Genomic DNA, 20,177 nt, shown 5'->3' with positions numbered 1-20,177 from the left:
GTGTTTTATTTAAGCACTACTAAGTGAGGCAACTGTTTTCTTCTGAATTTTAGACTATAATTTGGGGACTAAATTATTAGAAAATTCCCCCTCCCATCTCTTATTTTTCCTGATGAGTTGCATTGTAGAGTTTCTAGGGCATTTTTTATTAATTTTAGACAATTCGTATCATAGAAGCCTGCCTATAATTCCATTTTGGTCAGATTTTCATTTGAAAAATCTAGTGATATAAGTTCTTGCTTGAGTATAGTTTCTTTCTCTCCATGACGGGACTTAGCTAGTAACCTTTAAATTAAACATTTCTTGGTCTACGCACTTACAAAAACAGAAAAAGTAATGCCCCAAGGAAAGATAATTGCTTTTCTTTCAAACAGAAGAGTTATCTCTAGCTTATTTAGTTTGCATTTTGTGTATTTTTAAAAATTATTATCACCTTATAGCCCTTTTCTTTCAAAGCCTTCCTTTATTTTCTATTTCATTGTGCAAGAACAAGCTTGGGAAAATAAAGTCTGTAAAATAAAGCCACAGCTCTTCTCTGTGTCCACATCCCCTAACACACTTTCTGCTCAGAGATGGTGACATTGAAGGAACTGGACAGGATACTTTCTCAACATATGAAGTGTAAGAACCGAGTTAACAAATACTTCTATATCTGTGCCTCAAAACTTAATTTATTTTAGTATAAATCATAGAGATAATCTTTACATTTTTATGACTTACAAGGCAGGGGAAAGAGGATCATGCTGATGTTGTGGTCAAATGTAATCTCTGGGATTCTATATCAAACTAAAAATAATTGTGTTTCTAGCCAGGACAGCCCTTCAATTCATCCTGTCATGGGGGTCCGCATTCAATTTGTTTCCTGGGAGGAGATGGATTGGAATTAGAGCAACAGTTATCCTTTGGTCTAAGTGTGGGTCCCAGAGGTCCAAACAGTAAGCCCGACAATGTCTGCAGAGCATTCTGTAGAAGTCAGGACGTTTACTATGCAGAATGCAGAGAGCATTCCAGACTTTTCCCTTGAGTGTGACCAAAGCTTCCATGGTTACTGGAACAACTCACCATGCCTTTACTTCTTAGTTAAATGCATATAGGGTCAGGCCCAACCAGTGTGGCACAGTGGTTGAGCATCAACCTATGAACATGAGGTCACAGTTTGATTCCTGGTCACATGCCCGGTTATGGGCTAGATCCCCAGTAGGAGGCATGCAGGAGGCAGCTGATCGATGATTCTCTCTCATCATTGATGTTTCTGTCTCTATTTCCCTCTCCCTTCCTCTCTCTGAAATCAATCAAAACATATTAAACAAACAAACAAAAAAACACATATGGGGTCAGAATTTTGAGAAAAGTGTCCAGTGACAGAGCATGTAGCAAAGTGGGAATTGAATTTGAGGTCAGAAGGTCCAGGATTAAGTGAAGTCTTCTTCTTACCAGTTGGTACCAAGATTTACTTCCTCCTTATGCCCTGTGGATAAAAGGACCTGTCTGCCAGTTTGCTGATTTGATTAAAAATTATAATGCATTTGAGAAATACATTATCAACTAAATACCAAAATATAGGTGCTACGTTTTTGTTCATAAACTTTGCGAAGTAACCCAGGGTCAGCTTTTGTGTGGGAACATCTAGTGCTGGTAGATGAACAGACAATCTAAGGAGGTCAGCAACATCATTTAGGGTCAGAGACAGAAAGAAAAATCAAAAATTCAAGTTCCCAGAAAATCAGCTTTCTAGAAAATTTTCTAGAAGACTCTCTTGTAGGTAGATATGAGAGGATGGTAGATTAGTGTTTTTCAAAACATGGTCTGTAGAAGCCCTGCCCAAAATGTGTGCATATTTGTTAAAAATGCAAATTCTTGGGCTTTGCTCAAGACTAACTGGATCAGAGTCATTGGGAATGGGCTCGTTTTATGCAAGCTCCCAAGTGAATCCTGCACATGAGTCTTTGAAAATCATTCTTTTATAGAGACTGTTAAAGTGAAGTCAGACATCTGGCTCTGATCATGGAATATTTGCAGGTCCTTGGACATGGACCATCCTAGTTTGCGGAGCTTTAAAGGAAGGTTAAAATTGCTGCCATTTATCAATCTGTGCTGTCTTACAGGTAAATGTGGAAATAAGTAATTACCCACAGTGTAAGAAAAGAAAGAGGTCACTGAATAAATCCTCACACTGTGGCCCTGAGAGAATGGCTACAGCTCAGGAATAGGAGTATCTGAGATTATATCCTGGGGTGGGAGAGATGTTCATGGGCATTGCCCATGGGGCATTTATTATTGTGTGAAGGAAACATCATGTCTTCAAAAATCTTGATTTCTCCCCCCACCCCCACCCCCAGTGACAATCTCCTAAATCCCTCGGCTGTCTGAGACTTGTGTTGGCATCAGCAGGAGTTGGCCTGTGCCCAGAATGCCAGTCCTTCTCCGCGCTCTGTGCAGGTTCGTCTTACTATGTCCCTGTGACCCAATGCCACCGCGCTCACCCAATCATTGTTTGATGGGGCACCTTTCCCAGGAAGGTTTTGGAAGCAGACAGGAAAGGAGAGAGTAGGAGGGGGGGGGGGGGAGATACACATTGTAGAGTGGCATTGACTGGGCTTCGCTGTCAGTAGGTGCTCAATTCCTCATAAGGACTAACTGCCTGCATGACCTTGGGAATGCTACCTAATATTCCTGAATTCCAGTTCCCTCATTAGTTAAATCCAAGTCAAAAGCACATGAATGCAATGAAGCATGTGAATAGATGTTTCCTCCATGGCTAGATACCCACCCTTCCCTGCTCTTCACCACATCCCGCTATTGTCAGGTCAACGTCAACTCAACAAAGCATGTATTTGGTAAAACTATTCACAAACATTAAGTACTGACATCTCAGCTCCCCCACAACCAGTGGAGGCCCTCACGGGGACTTCCCTGCCCTTCCCTGTAGTAATGATAGCAGTCACAACCTAGTGAGATGCAGCCAGCCCTCCTAACATACACTGTTGGACAAACTAATCCTGCAAGGAAGGAATCATGTCCTCATTTTACAGCCCGTCTCATGGCTAAGGAGGTAGAGGAGAAGCAAGGCCACAAGTCTGCATGACAGAGTGGTGTTGGAACTCAGCTCCTATCTTCCTCCAAGCGAATCTGTCCAGTAGACCACACCAACACCCAGTCTGAAGTGACGTTAAACACCTTTCTGCCTCAAACTTAGTCCTTCATCTCTATTTCCTGTTCCAGAGACTGAATCGCCACTCACTTGGTCATCTAAGAAGGAAATTGGGGGGCTTTTCCTTGGGCCTGCCTTTTTCTCATCTCCTGCTCCCAATCAATCCCCAAAGATTCTTCATTAATAGTCTTCATGTTTTGAAATTTGCTCTCTCATCTTCAGACATGTAACTAGATAGGACAAGGTTTCTGACAAAGACAGCCTGTCTAGACGACTCTGCTGTGGGCTGGTGGCATGTTTTCCTGTTTGGATCACAGGTGGCGATACTAAAAGGAACATAGAAGGACCTTTAGGCCTGTGGTTGGCAAACCACGGCTCGCGAGCCACATGTGGCTCTTTGGCCCCTTGAGGGTGGCTCTTCCACAAAATACCATGTGCGGGTGTGCACGCAGTGTGATTGAAACTTTGTGGCCCATGCACAGAAGTCAGTATTTTGTGGAAGAGCCGGTATTTTGTGGAAGAGCCACACTCAAGGGGCCAAAGAGCCACATGTGGCTCTCGGGGCACATGTCTGGGTTGCAAACCCCAGTAGGGGGCGTGCAGGAGGCAACCAATCGATGATTCTCTTTCAACATTGATGTTTCTATCTCTCCCTTCCTCTCTGAAATCAAGATATGGTCTACTTATAAAAAATAAAAACAAAAAATAGAAAATATATTTTTTAAAAATAAATAATTGATCATGCCTCTATGGAAGGAGAAGATTATGGGGGGGAAAAGTCCCTTAATTTAAAAAGAAACTATAATGAACAAACACCCTTAAATGGTTTGGACTCCCTGGGTCAGAACTTCCATAGAGGAATTTACAAAAATATTTTGTTTTAAAACCATTTTTGTTAGGATGTCAGTAAATTGTGGCCATTTATGAACTTTTGTAGAAAACTCAAGTAAATTTCAGATCTAAAAATAAACAAACACGAAAGAAAGAGGAAAACTAACTCCAGGAGCTCATCCTTTCTGCACCCTTAGGCACCTGGGGGACAAGACAAGAGCTTCTAGATTGAGGAGTCAGCTGTCTGCAAATTAGGGAGGGATTCATGAAACACAGTGGAACACAGGTGATCCAAAAAACCTCTGTAGTGAACCAGCATTGAGTTACAACAGATGCTGACTCCCCATGAAATCGTAGACTAAAAATAGGAAAGACAAAATAACCTTGGAAGAGTTTAAGGAAAATTGGCAATCTTTAGACTCCATAATTTTTTTAAAAAAATCACTTGGACCTCAATCCAATGTGAGTTTATTTACAAGAAATTTGGTTACCTTATTGAATGCATTATTCTAAAACTTTATCTTTATATGAGCTATTTGGCTGAATCTGTGCTGCAGTATTTGTATTTCTTAGGGAAAGAAAAATGTAAAAGCTGCAAGATATGGTGAAACGATGTCATTTAACATTTATTTTTCCAACAACTTTGAGAACATAGCGATAAATTTTCCTTCAGGGATTTCTGGGGAGCAGCTCTGAGGTTGAGCTGTGGAGACAAAATGATCTGTAACTGGGTCATAACCCTATATGCTCTTGCTTCACTGGGGAAAGCAAAACAAGTCTGAGATCAATATTTACACATAGAGAAGATTTCCTAAATATTTGGGTTTTTTTGCAATGGTTGATTTGACCACACAATGCATTTTTTTTTTATGTTCTGCAATTCCTAGAGGAAAAGGGATGAATACTCAGATACCTTTAAAGAAACATATCAAATTAACAACAATCTTTATCGTCAGTGAATCACTTTTATTGCACAGAATTCATAGTGTGTTCACTGTTAATAAGCAAATACATTGAGTTCTAGTCATATAGAGACTCAGCAAGGTCATGAGTTAAGCCTTTAAGGAAACTCTAAAGACGGCATCTAGAGAGAAATGGGCCTCCTTACAAGACTGGCCAGCAGACCGTGCCTTTCAAAAACCACCAGCTTAGAGTCATTACAAACCACTTGTAGACTGAAATAAAAAGTTGTTTTTAAATATATTGTTTTTAGGAGAGTTCAAAAACATCTAAAACGTTTATATAGTGGGCTGTATCATTGGCCAAGGTTTTCTAGTCATGGCAGACCCCTTGACAATCCAGTTAACAAATAAGTTATTATTATGTGTTAGGTGCTATACTAGAAATATATGATTGTCTAACCACTATGCTGTACATGTGAAAAAAATGCAAAATAATGTTGAATATAAACTGCAATTTTAAATGTAAAAAAATGATGTAGCTTCTGCTCTCAACACATCAGTTGGGTGAAAAAGAAGAACCACATGAAATACGAAATAAGAATGTGTATTTAATAATAATAGAGGCAATTGTAACAATTACAAATTGGCCTATTATAAATAACACAACTAACTCAACTTAGTTTAAACAATAAAACTAACTGATTATATCACACTAGAGGCCCGGTGCACAAAATCCGTGCAGGGGGTGGGAGGGGTCCCCTCAGCCCAGCCTGCACCCTCTCCAATCTGAGACCCCATGGAGGATGTCGGACATCCCTCTCACAATCCAGGACCACTGGCTCCTGACTGCTCACCTGCCTGCCTGCCTGATTGCCCCTAAAGGTCTCTGCCTGCCTGCCTTATCACCCATAACTGCCCCCCCGCCCCGCCAGGCTGGTCACCCCCAACTGCCCTCCTGCCAGCCTGGTTGCCCCCAACTGCCCCCCTCTGCCGGCCTGGTTAACCCCTCATGGCCCCCCCGGCAGGCCTGGTCGCCCTATGCAGCCTGCTGTTTAGTCGTTGCGTGAGGGTGTCCCGACCAATTTGCATATTACCCTTTTATTAGTATAGATACCTGGATGGTTGGAAAGCTTCAGTCTGCAGTGGCTTATCAAGAGAATCAAAGACACTATCTCTCTCCTTCTCTGTGTTTCACCTTCCATGGTGTCAGGTTCATCCAAGCTGGTCTTCCCTCATGGTGGCAGGTGGGCAGCAGTGGTGCCAGATGTCTTGTTTTCATGGCTCATCACCCAAAAGGAGAAAGAACAATGGCTTCTACTGGGTCTCCCAGAAGAACAAGGAACATTCTAGTGCAGAAGTCCCCAGATACCTTTGGCCTGAAATAAGTTTAGCTTATGTCTGAACCCATCACTTCACCCAGATTTCCCAAGTTTATCTCAGTGGCAGGGGATTGAAAGCCTAGAGCTAGGATCAGGCTGGGTCCCACTTGCTCCCTAAGCCACGTGAGGATATGCAGTTGAAGGGCTATGTGTGCAGTGACCACATGTCTGCTCCTTTGATTTCTCCAGCTCTCTCTCTCTCTCTCTCTCTCTCTCTCTCTCTCTCTCTCTCTCTCTCTTATACGCACTTTTCAAAAACCCCTACAACTGTAGGAAAACACTCAACCCTTGCCCAAAGGATAACATCAGAAGGATCTATTGGCTGCATTCGGGTCCTCATGCAAGGTCTCTTGGTGACACACCATCCTCTTCGTTAGGTTGTCTAAAACTCTATCTGGTCCAGTGACTTATGGCTAAATGTTATTTTATCCATCCTTTGTTTTCCAAATCTATAATCGTGAGGAAATCTTATGGTAATGTCAATGAAATTCTCCTTTGAAAAAGGAGGGAATGGGAAATACATTGTTATTATTAATACTAGAGGCCCGGTGCATGAATTCGTGCACAGGTGGGGTCCCTCGTCCTGGCCGGTGATTGAGACCACAGGAGGTTGGTTGGCTGGTGGGGTGTTGGAGGGGAGGGACTGTGGGAGTTTGGCTGTGGGAGTGCACTGACCACCAGGGGGCAGCTCCTGCATTGAGCATCTGCCCCTTGGTGGTCAGTGCATGTCATAGTGACTGGTCATTCAGTCGTTCGGTTGTTCGGTTGCTTAGGCTTTTATATATTTAGATTTCACAGTCCCAAACATATACTCCTGTCCAGGAAAAGCCAGGATTCCCTTTTCCTTGAAATAGAGTCAGTTTTTTTTAATCACATGTAGTAGCTGCTCCGGAAGCTTCCTGGGAAAATCTTGTGCATTGTCCTACGCGGCCACATCAGGGGACATTCCTGTCCAGGCAATGTACCGCCTTAGCAGTCGAGTGGAATGATATCAGGTTTGGGAGACTGGTTAGGGAAACAAAGAAATCACTGATTTCAGCCAAGTTTGAGATTTCTTTGGTAATCCAACTCACTTAAAAATGTAGTCAGCTTTGGTCTGTTTGCGTCTGGTGAATTCCATGGCCTAGTAAACACAGGCAAAGACTGAGTTTAGCTCCCATCCCTGAGCCCCTGAGCATCTGTCCTCTGTAGTGATGCTCTGTAGTAACAGGTATCTGCACAACCTCTTTTCCCTGGCTGTTGATCCATAGATGTTAACTTCATCCTCACATTTGCCTCAGAACAAATGGAAAATCAGCCACTTGTAGGAGCTGAAATTTGCCACCGGTCCCCATGTTCTATCTCAGGCGCATCTTCAGAGTGAGATTTTGTTCCACTGTCATCAGTCAAAGAATGCTGAGGCACCTGGGGTATCAGACTTCTCGTTTACCCCAATATTTTCTATTTTATAAGCATCCCACCCCTCTGCCCTTGCTCACATGGCCTCGAGCTTGGGGGTAATGGATCTGGCTTTTATAGCTCTGCCAGATTTCAAATGACAAATATTTGAGGCACTGCAGGATATTGTTTCTAAGCAGAGCACACTTGCTGCAGCAGGGCTCTCCCCTTGCCTCCCTCTGCGCTTTCCGATCGGCCTGCTTTAGGTCGCTCCTCTCTCTTTAGTCTTTCTATTGGGAGTCGGATGAATTAGCCAACACTCACAAATTGTCACTTTTCCCCATCAACTCTCGTAATGCTATAGCAAAGCATCTGATCTTAGCCCTCACATCCGTTGGTGGACTGCAGTTTACGGTCACTCTTCCTCATCCACGCCAGAAGGTCTAGAGCAGCCGTGGGCAAACTACGGCCCGCGGGCCGGATCCGTTTGAAATGAATAAAACTATTGAAAAAAAAGACCGTACCCTTTTATGTAATGATGTTTACTTTGAATTTATATTAGTTCACACAAACACTCCATCCCTGCTTTTATTCCGGCCCTCCGGTCCAGTTTAAGAACCCATTGTGGCCCTCGAGTCAAAAAGTTTGCCCACCCCTGGTAGAGTCCCGCTCCCTCTGTCCTTCAAGTAAGCCCACGTCACATGGAACAGCCCACTCCAAAGTAATGCCACGTTTCTGTCCTCACACTTGGCCATTTTACAGTTTTTCAGGAAAGAGATAACACAGCAAAGAGAGGGCTTTCCAAGATCCTACCCCTAAAAGGAACCCGTGGAGCTTGTACCAGAGAACAAAGATGTGTGAGAGGGTAGAGACAAGTAGCCGAACACGTCCCTCTTAAGCCCTGATTACATTATTCTAAACTGGGGACAGGGAAGGACACAGGTGAGAATCACAAGAGGGTGGATATTTTGGCAGGGGGTGTCTCTTTCACTAACCTCTTTAAGTGTAGAGTATCTTAAAACAAGGGTCCTGTGCTGCTATTCATAGGAATTCCCCAGGAAAATAAGAAAATCCCAGAGTAGAAGGGTTGGGAATGCTTAGGCCAGTGATGGCGAACCTATGACACGCGTGTCAGAGATGACACGCAAACTCATTTTTTTGGTTGATTTTTCTTTGTCAAATGACACTTAAATATATAAAATAAATATCAAAAATATAAGTCTTTGTTTTACTATGGTTGCAAGTATCAAAAAATTTCTATATGTGACACAGCACCAGAGTTAAGTTAGGGTTTTTCAAAATGCTGACACACCAAGCTCAAAAGGTTCGCCATCACTGGCTTAGGCTGTGATTCTGAGAGACCTGCATAGACTTGTAGGTGTCCCAGGGGGACTGGAGTTCCAATGTCCCCAACTGGCAGGAAATGGAGAATCATGCAGGCCTTGTACCAGATAGACAACCCAGAGGTCGAATTTGTGCTTGCGTACATGATTGCTCCAACTGGAAGAATTCCCCTAGAAAGTAGATAGAACTATCGATTATAAAATAACAAAAAGGCCCTGGATGGCTTTAGCGTTGCCCCGTACACCAAAAAAGTTGCAGGTTCAATTCCTGGTCAGAGCATATACCGAGGTTGTGGGTTTGATCTCAGGTTGGGGCATGTACAGGAATCAATTCTTCCTCTCACATTGATGGTTTTTGTTTTGTTTTTCTCTTTCTCTCTCCCTTCCTTCCTTAAACAAATAATCAATAACAACATATCCTCTGGTGCAGATTGAAAAAAAAAGAGAAGAAAAAGAAGAAAGCTTTTTTTTTTATGGGGAGGGGAAGGAAGGTGAAACAATTTTGTATATTTTGGGAGGATAGGAACAGACCATTTGAGATTAAGTTTCTAACTCTTTGCCTGAATAAACTCTCTTAACAAAATTAAATCTGGGTGTAATCAAGTTAAAATTCCTGAAAGCTGAGTTTGTACCTGCTGCAAAGTGATCATGTGTGAAAAAGGATTAGAAGTGAAAAGTAGGGTGTATTTAATTTATGACAAACAAACCAACTTAGCTGTAAGAAATGACTTATGTCGACAAAGAGGAGGAATTTATGCTACAGGATTGTTTCTAAGCAGTCTGGAGGTTCTTTGAAAATCAGACTGAAGAAGACTTCGGCCTGGATGGAATGAATCAGGGAGCAGGATGTTCTGAGAGATGCATCTGGTAACTGTGGAGAGGATGAAAGTGTCTCCAGTTTGTCAGTTTTACAAGTTTGATATTTGCAATAAGAAAAGGTATTCTTCCTGGTACTTTTATGCAGCAGATACTAATAGTTGAGACTGCAGCTCAGAGAAACTGGAGAGAGATAAGATTACTCACCCAGAATCCCATAGCTAGTGGCAAGAAGAGCTGGAATTGCACCCCTAATTTTAGCCACCACATAAAATATTCTTTCCACCATAACTAAAAGCACATCTGGCTCCCTGCTCCAACACCCCTCTAACATCAAGGTCACAGTTTAAGTCAAGTGCTTGGTGTTTACTTTCTGATCCTTGGAAATGCAGTATCTTCCAAAAGACATTCTTGTGAGTTAGGTTTTTCCTGCCTTTGTGCCTCAGTTTCCCAGGTTGTTGACCCTGTTGCCAGATCTTTCTATGATGGCTATTATCGTGATGTCTCCAGTTTCCTGTTGCTTTTGACCAAGTTTACTATTTCTTCTCTGTCCTAAGACAGCGTAGGTGGTATGTACATTTCTGACCTTCAAAATATGAAAGGGACAATTCAGAGACCCATGAAGGAAATGGCACGGCTTTCCGGTGAGATGGGTTTGACTCCCTTCTCTGCTACTGAACAGCTGTCTTAGAAGCATGACATATTCAGGTTGCATTGTCTTCCTCTAGAAGACCTCCTGGCCTTCCTTTCCCATCCACTAGGGGCTGCTGTTATATCTAATCCATGATTACTCTCGGAAACACTCTGTTCAAACATGCATTCTGAGTAAAAGAAATCCTCATGATAGCTAATTACCCCATGACATTTACAATATCAAGATATTAAAGGTACTTTTCATACCTAAGAGGTAACTTCCTGTGTCATTACCCTGTTGTTGTCTCAGGAGTACATCTCCCTTGACACAAGCCCCTTCCACTCCCTTGGCCCCCATTCTTTTACCCCTCTGCCCACTAGAACCCCAAGGACTCCAACAGGAAACCAACTCCCCATCATCCTCACTCTCATAGCTGAGCACACAGCCCACTTCTGGGCACTAAGTGAAACCTGACCCTAAGGATATGGGTTCCCCTTAGTCAGTGAGTAAGATGGTGGGGGCGGGGGGGGGGGAGGGGAGTGCGGGGGGGAGGAGGGGAGTGCGGGGCGGGGGGGATATTATAGACAGGAGGATTTTAAAAGAGCAAATTTGGAGGTGTGTGAGAGGGTTTGTTGACATGCTTATTTTTAATCTGAAAAGAGGATCAATAATGGTGAAAAAGCTACAGTGGGGAGACAGGAAAATGCTAAGCATACCTGTTTCTTGGCTCACCTCCTGGTCCAGAGATTGATGGCATGCGGGGGAGTGGGCAGCAAATTAAATTTAAATTAAAAGTAAAGAACAATAAGAAAAAGTAAATATAAATATTGAAAAACTATAAATGATACTGCAACATTCCACAATATTCCACAGGTTAGCCCTTCTCCCAACACCAACCCTGTAACAGATTTTAACACAAGCTGTGAGGACAGTGTCAGGAAGTAAAGGAAGATAAATAAACAACGTAATTCAGCGGTTGCCTAAATTGGGAAATGTGTGTGCATATTGCTCTTATCCAGTGATGTTATCTTCTCCTGGTGAGTTGTGGATATAATGGAAGGCACAAGACTAATCTTCCGGGAGCCCAACTAATTTATAAATCTAAAGGGCAGGTACTCTTAACCCCCTGGTGCATGTAGTTGGTCTAACTCATTAGATCTGGAAAAACCTAATTACATAAGCCCTACCTATCAAATAATAAAAAACAAAGCTTCAACTAAAAGGGCTGTAAAATATAGAGTGGTATAAAGTAGAAGATAGAGAAATTTGTAAGAGACCCTCATCCTGGAGAACTCTGGAAGACAGATAAGATATTTCTCAAGAAAGGCATGACTCCAGTCTCCCACGCCTTAGGTAGGGCGTTGACCTCAATGCTGATTAAATATAATTCGTAAAAAATTCCTTTATAAATCCAGATAATTTATTGTGAGTTAATTAAACAAGTGGACATCAAGAGAAATATGATTTGAGTAGGTTTGGGAGCAACCTAAAGATGCAAGGGAAAGCACAAGAAGGAAATGAGGACAGCAATGACCAGAAGGTGAGCCACATGGCAGCTGGGGAAACAGCAGATGTGGGCTCAGCAGCTTCCCGTTGGACAACGATTCACAGGAAACCCAGCTTTCTTAAAGGCCAAGGCTAGGGTGAACAACTTGTTCTTAATGACTGTTTAACACACCATAAAGTATATATATGAAAACTAACCATTTCCCTAAGGATGTGTCCATTTTCCTTGTTTTTGTAAGTGATTTTGGTTAATGTTATTTCATTGGTTGATCAATTTCATAACTGATTTGTGTTAAACATTGTGCTAAGTACTGTATATACAATGATCAGTAAGAAAAGCAAATTTGTTTCAAGGACTTGACTTCTTTGTCATAAGGCCTTTTTCATACTTGGAGTGATTCCCGTAGGATGGCTTTCCAAATGTGAACAAATTAAGTGTGAACATGGTAAAGGCTCTTGCTTTCTTCAAAGAGTCCACCAATTCACAATCCTTTCAGAAACAAATGAAATAAATTTATTTTTCCATCATTTAATCTAGACCCTTTTAATTAAATCAGTTAACATGTAGTGAACAGTGAATTCATGTTATAGGTCAGGTCTTACACAATGAAATAAGAACATAAAAACCAATAAAACGCTGTTTTTGTCTAAGCTAGCAGATGGGAAAATTTATATGGAAACTATTAGTGCCCGAGTGGAGCTATTTAGTACCATGGGAATGAGAACAGGGCATGATTAATTCTGTCTGACAGGTCGTGGTTCATAAAGCCTATGATATTTTGAGTTTGGTCTTTAGGGATGAGAGGGGTTTTTCGGAGTTGGCATGGGGAAAGGAATTTCGTGAACGAGTAGATAAAGTGTGTGAAGTCCAGATTGTGATAGTTTATGGCATCTTGAAGAGAACTGTCAGTTGTCTGTTTTGGCCATAGTTCAGGAAGAGGGAAGAGCAAGAAGATGATAATGAAACTAAAAGGTGTCCCAGAACTGGAGAATATTATGCTAAGCGAAATAAGTCAGTCAGAGAAAGTGTCACATGATCTCACTCATACGTGGAATCTAATGAACAAAATAAACTGATGAACAAAATAGATCCATAGACATAGAAGCATGGAACAGACTGTTGAATCTCAGAGGGAAGGTAGGGGAGGGTGGGTGGGAAGAGATCAACAAAAGAACTTGTATGCATATATGCATAAATGCATAACTCAGGAACACAGACAATAGCATGGTAAAGGCCTAGGGCAGGGGTGGGAGGGCAGGGACAGGCTAGAAGGGATCAGTGTGGGGGGAGGGGGGAAGGGACATAAGTGTAATACTTTCAACAATAAAGATTAAAAATAAATAAATAAATAAATAAATACAAATAAAAGGTGTCCCAGGGCCAGGTCATGGCTAAACTTGAGGTAATAATAAGGTAATTAGACTTATGGAGAAAGAAAGGATTTTAAGAAAGGGGGTTGGAATCAGATGTGTAGTTAGTGTTACTTGCAGTGGTGAGGATGGGTTAGAAAGGCCAGGAGAGACAAGAAGCAGGCAAAGACTGCTACATTGGGCCAAGCATGAAAGATGATGGCCAGATCTAAGTGCAACTTACAGGAAAATTAGGACTTCTGAACTTGACCCAATTTCTGAGGTAAATTACTAGACTTAAATAACAATGGAGCATAGAGAAGGAGGAACCACAGAATATGACCTCTCTTATCTGGAACCCCAAGTGTATATAGGTATGCGAAAAATTCTGTTAGAAAAATTACAACAGCAAAAATGGTCTTTCACGAGAGGGGATCACATTTGAGATGCTAGCAGATGTTATATAAGAGGAATTTAAATGAAAATTGTGATCCTGGAAGATATGAGAGTATGGAGCCCGAGATACAAACTTTTCAGCCACCTGTGTAGAGGTGACAGTTGAAGTCATTAGAATAAATGGACCATTCAGTGAAGCATGTAGTGTGAGAAAAGATTTGAGAACACTTCGTTTTTTAAAAAACTTTTTTTTTATTGCTTTCAGAGAGGTAGGGAGAGGGAAAGAGAGCTAGAAACATCAATGATGAGAGAGAATCATTGATTGGCTACGTCTTGCATGCCCCATACTGGGGATCGAGCCCACAACTGAGCCCCTAACCGAGGCATGTGCCCTTAACTGGAATCGAACCTAGAACCCTTCAGTCCACAGGCTGATGCTCTGTCCACTAAGCCAAACCAGCTAGGGCAACATCTCATTTTTAAGGGCTGAATGGAGGAAGAGGAGAAAAAAATTTATTTATTTATTTATTTATGAGAGAGAAGGGGAGAGAGAGAGAGAGAGAGAGAGAGAGAGAGACAGAGAGACAGAGAGAAACAATGATTCTTAGTTCCACCCACCCAAACATTCATTGGCTGACTCTTGTATGTGCCCCAAACTTCTCTGCAAGGGTTACTTACAGGGAAATTCCTCCTCTTAAAAGTCGCAGGCATGACTATGGAAGTTAGATAAAAGGACATTTTCTTTTTTCTCCATAGCTAACAGGAAATATTTCCAGGATAAAGATGAGATGAAGACACACCAAGGATGTAGCTAAAATATATTTGAAAGAATAATGTAATTGTCCTGGAAAAGTTACTCATTTTGTTTTCAGTGCTTGACTTCATTACAGTTCTGTTTACTGTTATGTTTGAAACTATAACAAAAATTACTTAGAAACGGAAACACTCAATAGACAAATAAACTGATATAATTCCGAGCACATGAAGGGATATCAGAAGATAGTCTGGAGCAAATTGAAGAGTTTATGTCTATGAAAAAATAACTCAATCTAAGGCACGCCACGATAAGACTCAAATCATAAGGAACCAAAGGGCTCCAAAGTGCCTTCACTGCGTCCTTTGATGATTGGTCCAGGACCAGCCAATCGGGAACACGGAGCCTAAAGCTTGTGAAGGTGCAGGTGCACAGTGAGCAGGGGTGTCTGCGATGCTCTCACGCAAAGGCCGGCCTCCTGTGAGCATTTGGTGAGTACTAGTCAGGCTGCAATATATGTTTCTAATGCTGGCACGTCCTCATCCGTGGAATGCCCTGAGAAACTTCACAGTCCTCCTAGGCAATTCCCATAGCGTGGAGCAGATAAGAATGTGAATGTTTATGGTGGAGGGTTGGGGAGAGAGTAACATGTCTAGCCATGTCAGAGTGGTACTATTTCCAGCACCAGCTAGAATTAGTATAGAAGGCTGGGAATACGTGTAATGTGGAACACACACACACACACACACACACACACACACACACACTACATTTCTAATCTGAACATGGGAGATATACAATATGTTCTGAGAAAATTAAAACACTTGCCAAATAAAGGAAAAATTAAGGTGCCACATTAATGCAGCCCAAACAATGAACAAAAGTGCCTTGGACTCCCATAACCACGTTCACCGACTCTACCTTCGTGATGGCGTTATCCACACGCCATCAGCTGCTCGAGATGATCCCAACCTCTGGTATCCCTCGGAGCACATTCATCGAGCTGCCTGGACCCAGTTTTCATCTGTGGAGGGAAGTCAGTGTGTCTCATCAAACCTGCCAAGTTCGCGATGTGAATAAAAGGCAGACGCTTGCAAATTTCTCGGAGACTTTCACTTTCTCCTTTATCTTTGCTCTGCCTGGGGGTCTTCAGCTGGTGTCTGACTTCTCTCAAGCCCCAAACGTGTGACGTCATTTGCTAATATGACTGATGTCATTTATATCTTGTTCAAAAATGACAAAATTCTAAGATTTGATGCATGTTTATTTAAAACAATAAAAAATGACACAGTTTATCATGCCTTTTGTAGTCATCCAAACATGTTCTAGTGATTACAAACAGTAATAAAACAAATTTTCTAGATTGTCTTTGATTTTCATGCTCCGTCTGAAAAGCTAATTTTGTAATGATCACTAGTTCCTAGAGCACACTCTTCAGGGACAATTCACATCAAAATAAGAGAATGGTAACCTCTGAGCTGGGGAAATGAAAAGGGACCTCTTAGCACAAAGAACACAATGTCCACATATATTTCCCAGTATCTGGTCAGAGCACATGCAAGAATCAACCAATGAATGCTCACATAGGTGGAACAACAAATTGATGTTTCTCTCTCTCTCTCTCTCTAAAAAATCAATAAATTAAAAAACTGAGATAAAATGGAAATAGTTTCCCATAGAAAATCAACTTTAGTCTGAGTTAATCAAATGATTGGATTAATTATGATCCCTAGTTTATATAAAGGTTCATTTAGTCTCATTCTCACCCATGGCTATCCCAGCACTATCCAACAGAAATAAGCCACATATGAAAGTTAGATTCTAGTAGCCACATTAAAGAAAATTTTAAACTAGATAAAATTAATTTAATATTATATCTTATTTTGCTCAATATAGCCCAACTCTGATCCTTTCAACATATAATCAATGTAATAATGTTAATAAGGTGTTTTACATAGGCTTTCATGTATCTTCAAAATTTGCTGTGTATTTATACTCACAGCACATCTCAATTCCAGCTCCCCACCAGTGCTCAGGTATGACTGGGACTACAGTGTTGGACCCTGTGGATCTAAAAGAGGACTCTTCGTGCACACCTGGGAATAGGAAGACCAGTGCGTTCTGAGGCATCAGAAAATATAGCTCGGCTCTTTACCAGTTCTTAGAACTTTTATTATGTCACCTGGAACCACACAGCTAACAACTAGCTTAGACCTGTCATCTAACACCACAAGGACTTCAAATATTTTGCCATGCCTAACTCACATGAAAAGAATTTGGAGAAGACATACAGATGGAAAGAGGAAAGAAGGGAGGGAGAAAGGAGAAAAATAGAAATCTTAAAGCATATCATTATGGTATTTTGTAATAATTCTCAAAATGTGGTCCATAGACCCCCTAAGAGTCCCCAAGATCCTCTTGAGGAGTATGTAGTCAAAGGTTTTAAAAGAAGAAGGAAGAAAGAGAGGAGGAGGAGGAGGAGGAGGAGGAGGAGGAGGAGGAGGAGAAGAAGAAAAAGAGGAAGAAGAAGAAAAAGAGGAAGAAAAAGAAAAAGGAGGGGGAAGGAGGAGGAGCAGGAAGAGGAGAAGGAAAAAGCTTCTTTGCTTTGTTGTCACTTATGCTGAACGATGCAAAAGAAATGGTGGGGAAGCTGCTGGTGCCTTGGTACAAGATAAAGGCCATGGCACCAACCTGTGTTAGTGATCACCATGCTCTTCCCTACTAGACACATCAAAGGAAAGAAAAAAGCCAGTTTCACTTAAGGATGACCATTTTTCTAAAACAGTGAAAAAGGTTATTTTTATTGATCTTAACTCAAGATACACGTCTTTTTCATGTTCTATGTGACAAAATGGAATTACATATAAAGCACTTTTGCTGCATGTTGAAGTATGCTATTTTTCTATAGAAAAGCCCTTGTATGATTAAGTTATGAGCTGAACTAGTCTCTATTTTCATGAAATACCATTTTTACCTGGAAAAAAATGCCTGAGAGACATGATTTACAGAATTGGGTATTAGACATATATTTCCTTGAAAAGTATGTGATGGAAAAGAATGGATAGCATATATCATTAGGAAAAATTCACCTTTCAAATGAAAATTAGAATTATAGAAAGCATAGCCATCGTCATGAGCTCACCTTCCTCACAGTCAGACTTTTCTGATGTTATCGGTAATAATATCTTGAAATGTGACTTTTTCAATGTTATATAAAGAACTGTGCCAACATTTGGAAAATCTATCTGGATAAGTCATTGAACTAATATTTTTCTAATGACCATTGAATGAGGTTTTTAAAAGCACTTATGGGTAAAAGATTCATCAAAGTGAAAGAGAAACCAATGGCTTTTGATGTAATAGGGCACATAAAGTGTATTGGTGTCATTTGAGACAGCACAGTGCAACTTTAAGAAAGTGCCATTTGTAGATTTCCACCTAGTATCCAAGAAGAATATTTACAATTATCTGAAAATGCTGTTAAAATACTCTTTCATTTCCCTATTGCATATCCACGTGAACCCATATTTTATTTTCTTCCTTTTTTTATTTTTTAATCCTCACCTGAAGATATTTTTCCCATTGATTTTTAGAAAGAGTGGAAGGAAGAGGGAGAGACAGAGAGAAACACTCATGTAACCAGGGCCGGGAGCCTACAACCAAGGTATGTGCCCTTGACTGAAAGGAACCCGGGACCCTTCAGTCTGCAGGCTGACGCTCTATCCACTGAGCCAAACCGGGTAGGGCCCATATTTTCTTTATGTACCTCAACCAAAACATATTATAGCTGATGAACATGGAAGCCTATCTGTGTATCTGCCTTCTATTAAGCCAAACATTTGCAAAAGTGTCAAGCACTGACACCATTCTCACTATTTTTTTAAAGATAGTTTTTTCATAAAATATATTATTTATGTTAACATGCAGTGAGCTTAATATTCTTAACTTAAAATGATTTAACAAACAAAATATTTTTTAATTTTTGATTCACAATATAATAAATATTGATAGATGTATCCCACATAAATGATAGCTTCTTAGAATTCTTAATAATCTTTAAGAGTGTAGTGGGGACCTGAGAGGAGTAGAATGAGCACAAAGGTTTTATCATGGAAACATAGTTTGATACCTTGGTTCAGGCCTCTTCCCAGACGTGTAACCTTGATCACTTACTAGACTCGTAACCTTGGTCCCGTTACTGATTGGGAATCATGGACATAATGGTCGGGCATATTACTTGGTACCTGGAAACCATTGAAAACTGTTGGCAATCATTATATTTGTCACCATAGCCCTGTCCAGATTATCTCCCTACAGTTGTTCTCTCTCAGTTCAACTGTATAAACTTACTTGGGAATAAACTATAATTTCCCATCAGCAGTGTCACTCCCTTTGATATAAACAACTCATTGTCTACACTGGTGAACTGGATGGACTGCCATTGTGGGGCGTGAGGGGGGCGAGTATGCTACAGCATGTTGGAAGTCCTATGGGACTGCTTAGGAGTATATTTATTCCTGCTGGTCTGTACTGGCTCAGAATCCTGCAAGTTGGCAGGTGGCACCCTCACACAGTCCTCCTCTTTGGCTGACAGGAGACACACTCTTGGAAGCAGACGGCTAGCTATGGGTGTGAGAAGAACTCTCTGGTCTTACCATCTGTTTATCATTTTGAGGCCCTGAGCACTTTACTCTGTGAGAAATGGCATGATTTTGGCACCGGCTGAGGAAGGGTGGAGCAGGGAAATGGGAAAGGAATCTCTCTGTAGGTGACATTTGGCAGGAAAGTGCTGCTTCCCACGTGCACGCATGAGGGCTTGAGCGTGGAGAGTTGAGGAGCTCTACTGTTTCTGTTCATTCTACCTTGCAATGCTGTCCAATTTGGAAGGATGTTTACACTGGGCTGCTTGATTGAAGTAATTTCTCATGTTTCCGTCATATAGTGATTCCATACTGTATGGATGGATTAAAATTTTCCATGTGGATAAACATGTATCCTGCCCATAACCCCAAAGTCATACCATTTAGTAGAAGTATATGATGGAGACCTTTTATCTTGTTCCAGTTAAGCTAAGAGTCCAGGAAATCCCTTTCTATAATAAACAGAAACATGAATTGGACTTCACCTTCTAAGCCTTGGCCATAATAAAGCATTTTGAATAGAGAAACACATTTGTAATGAATAACAAAGGAGACTTAATGTTTTTTCCCTATAACATCTTTCTGATTAAACTAAAAGAATTATCCATTTATCAAATTGGAAGAGTCTGTAATGCATATACCATAAATGTGGCTCAGTAGTAGATAATATGAAGCTAAAAGTAAAGAAAATAGATCACAGGTTATGGAAAATAATTTTTATTCATTGAATGTTTTCCTCATCAATTAGAATTCCCAAAAATATGTAGATTGTAGCATATTTTAAAATGTCTTGGAACATAGTAATGGAAGGAAGATCTTGTTTTACTTTGGAAGTTGCTGGGATCTTTGTAAGTCCCCAGTAGAACTTCATCAGTTTTCGTAAATGTCTAGTGATGAAACTATAAATCACTTTCAGGTCATCTTTCAGGGATGTGCAAATAAGACAACAAGGTTTCATTTTTCAATTTGTAATCTACTCAGGAGACAGGAAGTTCGTGTTGATCATCCAGCTGCTTGCACTTCCAAAAAGCAACCTCCTTAGTTACCGCCCATCAGCGAGAAGGTAAAAAGAATTACCATATTTAGTAACTCTTATCA

The sequence above is a fragment of the Myotis nattereri genome (genome assembly GCF_964212035.1).
Source record: "Myotis nattereri genome assembly, chromosome: 2".
In the NCBI taxonomy this organism is placed as follows: Eukaryota; Metazoa; Chordata; class Mammalia; order Chiroptera; family Vespertilionidae; genus Myotis; species Myotis nattereri.
This window is presented reverse-complemented; position numbering follows the sequence as displayed.